The 4,622-nt window shown below is 38.4% G+C and overlaps 1 protein-coding gene across 1 annotated transcript in view; it reads left to right on the top strand.

Moving 5' to 3' along the window:
- Positions 1 to 274: 274 nt before the first annotated feature.
- The window catches only part of LOC106071330 (protein FAM43A-like), a 35,618-nt gene continuing 31,270 nt past the window's right edge, over positions 275 to 4,622 (top strand). The window contains exon 1 of the mRNA XM_013231412.2: positions 275 to 719. The gene's annotated coding sequence lies outside the window, so the exon portion shown is untranslated. The remainder of the gene's footprint in view (positions 720 to 4,622) is intronic.

Genomic DNA, 4,622 nt, shown 5'->3' with positions numbered 1-4,622 from the left:
AAGCGAATGGTTTTTGATGACAGTGCTGGCTTCGCTCCCCACCCCCTCTTTTCCTTCTCGATTGTCCCTGCGTTAGTCATCCTCTTTCGTTTTCCCCGTCTGACATAATTGTGGTGCGACATTCACACTCGAGGGATCAACACACACACGGTGTCGTAAAGGAAAGGGGGGGGGGAGGGGAGCGACACACACACACACATGCCGCGGTGTCGCCCGTGTCGTCGTCCCCTCACCGCGCGAGCTCTTTGCAAGGGAGTTTCTCTCTCTCTCTCTCTCTCTCTTCTCCGTCCCAGCGCCGCTTGTCCCAAATCGTTCTACCTGGATCCTAGTGGTCCCTTTATGTTATTTATAATACTTCCATTCAGAGCCCTCGCATTCTTGGTGGACTCTCAGAACCTCGGTTACACACTGTGCATTGTTACCCCCCGAGTGGTGTGTGGATTTATTTTTTTTTTTTACAGCGACAATACGCCAAGGTAAAAAAAAAAATAATAATAATAATAAAAATGTGTTTTCACTCGTGGGCCATTCGAACGGGGTATGAACTTATTGAGTGCGAGCCATGATGATGGCCCCATCGTCAACAGTTCCGTGTTTTTTATGGGATGTTCTTGAAGTTTACCTCCACGCAGATCTACATTTATTTTGATTCGATTTGGGAACTCTTATATACTTTCACTAGATCTCAAGTTGTAGGCGGGTTCCTGACGTCAACACAGGTATGTAGATCTAGTTATTAGATAGTTAGAGATCGATCTATAGGTCTATATATGCTATAATATAGGCCTACTAAGCCTGACTTAGGCAAAGCATATAGATCTATTATTTATTAACTTATTCAAAACTATTCTAGATCTATATAATCTATTGGCTCTAATCTATGCTGTTGACATGTAGAGTCTAGATCTATATCTTTATTAAATTTGTTCGTACATTATATCCATTAAATATCGGTATTCTTGTATGTTTAGAAAATCTATATAGATCTAAATCTATATCCTATTTTATTAAGTTGATAGATCTAGATCCGGGTCTGGATTAGCTAAATTATATGTAGATCAAATAATTTATCTATATGTAATGGTCTGGTAACACTGCTTGTACTCTTTTATACTTTATTATATGGACTATTTTCCTGTTATAAAAATAATGTATTTTTTAGCTTAAATTCTGTATAATCTCTCCCCATTTTATAAATGATATTATTCAGTTGATTAATATTACCCAAGGACGACCTGGCAAGACTATGGTTAGACTATGTTGTATATAAAATCGTTTACAATTATTGTGCTTGACCAACAAGCAACAAGATCTAGATCTAATACTACAATAATAGTGTGGGTACATTAAATTGCTATTTTGGATCAAAGATTTTGGTAAGATGTCAGCAAGAAAGTAGAAAAAAAGGTGTCTGAAGGTCAAGGCTTTTACCTAATATCACTTCTGCTAGTTCAGATTTGGTTCTGTCCCTCGAGTTTTCTTTCATTATTGACGAACTAATAGATCTAAAATTAATTCCACATTTGTTTAAACACAAGATGATTAACTTTGTAAATCCCTGGACCTAATATGTTTTAGCATTTTAAAAAGCTTTTAAAGTTGTTGTTTTTTGTGTGTCTTAGATTCTGTTCAACCTTTAACCACTCTCCATTCACTTGTCACCAGTGTGTTGTGACCTGTTACATCATGTGTCATGACTACATCTTACTTGGCTTGATGCTGTGTGCTTATTTTTTTTTTTAGGAATGTGACACACTGATACTATGAACACATATTAATGAGCCTACTTGATATGACATGATAAAGTTATTGAAAAGGGATAGTTGACCTACATACTTTATATACATCCTTCATGAGAAGCATACGATACACACACTTCCCCCCCTCTCTCTCTCTCTGATGTGATCTTGTATCATTCTTCGAACTTACACTTAATGTCTTTTCGCACTGACCAACATTTCTTTCTGCTGCCTTAAAAATAAAAGATTTTTAGACGTCTGGAAAGACTTGCCCACTGTGTATTTAGAGGCGTTCAGAAAGATGTAGCCACTGTGTATTTAGAGGCGTTCAGAAAGATGTAGCCACTGTGCCTTTAGAGGCGTTCAGAAAGATGTAGCCACTTTGCATTTAGAGGCGTTCAGAAAGATGTAGCCACTGTGTATTTAGAGGCGTTCAGAAAGATGTAGCCACTGTGCCTTTAGAGGCGTTCAGAAAGATTTAGCCACTGTGCCTTTAGAGGCGTTCAGAAAGATGTAGCCACTTTGCATTTAGAGGCGTTCAGAAAGATGTAGCCACTGTGCCTTTAGAGGCGTTCAGAAAGATTTAGCCACTGTGCATTTAGAGGCGTTCAGAAAGATGTAGCCACTTTGCATTTAGAGGCGTTCAGAAAGATGTAGCCACTGTGCATTTAGAGGCGTTCAGAAAGATGTAGCCACTGTGCATTTAGAGGCGTTCAGAAAGATTTAGCCACTGTGCATTTAGAGGCGTTCAGAAAGATGTAGCCACTGTGCATTTAGAGGCGTTCAGAAAGATTTAGCCACTGTGCATTTAGAGGTGTTCAGAAAGATGTAGCCACTTTGCATTTAGAGGCGTTCAGAAAGATGTAGCCACTGTGCATTTAGAGGCGTTCAGAAAGATGTAGCCACTTTGCATTTAGAGTCGTTGAGAATGACATGGGAAGTGTGCATTTATAGGCGAACACTTATGGAGAACTTTTCTTTGATAGTTTATTTCATCGGTACATTAGATGATTTTATTTCATCGGTACATTAGATGATTTTATTTCATCGGTACATTAGATGATTTTATTTCATTGGTACATTAGATGATTTTATTTCATCGGTACATTAGATGATTTTATTTCATCGGTACATTAGATGATTTTATTTCATTGGTACATTAGATGATTTTATTTCATCGGTACATTAGATGATTTTATTTCATCGGTACATTAGATGATTTTATTTCATTGGTACATTAGATGATTTTATTTCATTGGTACATTAGATGATAAGTGACTACACGTTATTTTGATACCCAATTCCGCGTACTTGATATTATACTGTACAATCTCCAATTCTCAGAATCAGTAATAAGCAAGTATGAAGTAACCCTACATCAAAAGTCGATGATCGAATTCCTACTTCACATGGAGCGTCGGCACCGAGACTCGAACCCTTGATCATCGTGTTGATTCCGCGGCGCAGTCGCATATATAGACCAGCTCGGCATTCTTAATTTATAAGATTTGGATTGAAAGACTGAAGACACAACCTACTTTTAACTTGATATTTGTATTTAACCTATTACGTTTTGTAGACTCCAAGCTTCCAGTCACATGTTTTCATCCAATTCTCATTGTTTACTCTCATTCATATCGATGTTTTCACCTTCACATATACTATAGTCTTTTGGACCGTTGGGGCACCACACAAGATCTGTTTACCGTCTTTCTACATTCCTCTCTTGCCTTGGATAGCATATCTTTTAGTGACAAAAAAGAAAGGAAAGTTCCTCTTTCAGGTCATGCGGTCTATAGGGCAGATGATGTTAAAGTCGTCTGTTTCTTTGGACAACAACGGTTTACGAGCAAAGAGTCATGTGGCCAGCACAACGACCAACCACCTTTATTTTCCCCAAATTAAGTCAGGTAAGGTTTGATTAGACTCAAGGACGCCCTAAAAATCCAAAAATTCAAAATCTTAGTCTTCACCGAGATTCGAACCCAGAACCCCAGGTTCAGTAGCCAAGCACTTAACCACTCAGCCACCGCGCCCCCTTTCAATGACATGCTCTTCCGTTATTTCATGTTGTCTTTCCATCCGCTTTCTGCCTGTTCTTATTTGTCCTGGTAATTGTATTTTCTTGATGGTCTAGCAGTGTGTATTGAAAACTAGGTATTGGAGACTGTCATACAAAGAGGAAGGGTGTCAGGCATCGTAATGTTGTGCAGACGACTGTACCGGAAGAGGTCCTTTCGTGCTAGAAGTACAGTGGTCTGGACTTGAGAGACATGAAAACGTCTCGTTACCGGTACTTGGTGTCTCTAGCTTGGTGTCTCTGACTTGGCTTTTTAATTACAGCTTGCCACTAAAAGGGATGGTGTCCAAAGAGTGTCTGAGGGACACAGACATGTCCGACACACGTGTTACGAGCAGCACCAACGCAAAAAAATGGCAACGTATGTGTGTGTTTCCTAGGTTTGGCGATTGGTTGGTGACTTTGCGGTGTAGAATGATGAAATATGGGCTGGTCTGTCGTAATGCAAATGTTAAGAACGACAAACGATCTAGAGACATGAAAGAGTAAAGACGTGTTTTGTTTTGTTAGAATTTGTTTGAATATCAGATTATTTCATTATTATATCTCATTTCAAGTTAAAAAGTGTAATAAAAGTTATATTGAGTTTTTGTTTACAAGAGCAGTTTGTTCAAGTAATTCAATAATTTTTTTTTTTTAGATATAATACGCCTACATCAATTCAGTTGTACTAGCTGTTTAGGGCTACAAGCCATCGACCGACCATCAACAGACACCAATCTTCTGCTGCTTCATTATACTCTGTTGGCGGATGGGCTGGGTAGTTATTTTTATCAACAAAACCGTAAAAAAAAATAAAAAAA

Source organism: Biomphalaria glabrata, chromosome 15 (genome assembly GCF_947242115.1).
Source record: "Biomphalaria glabrata chromosome 15, xgBioGlab47.1, whole genome shotgun sequence".
Classification (NCBI taxonomy): Eukaryota; Metazoa; Mollusca; class Gastropoda; family Planorbidae; genus Biomphalaria; species Biomphalaria glabrata.
Note: the sequence above shows the minus strand (reverse complement) of the source record. Positions and strands in the feature narration are given on the sequence as shown.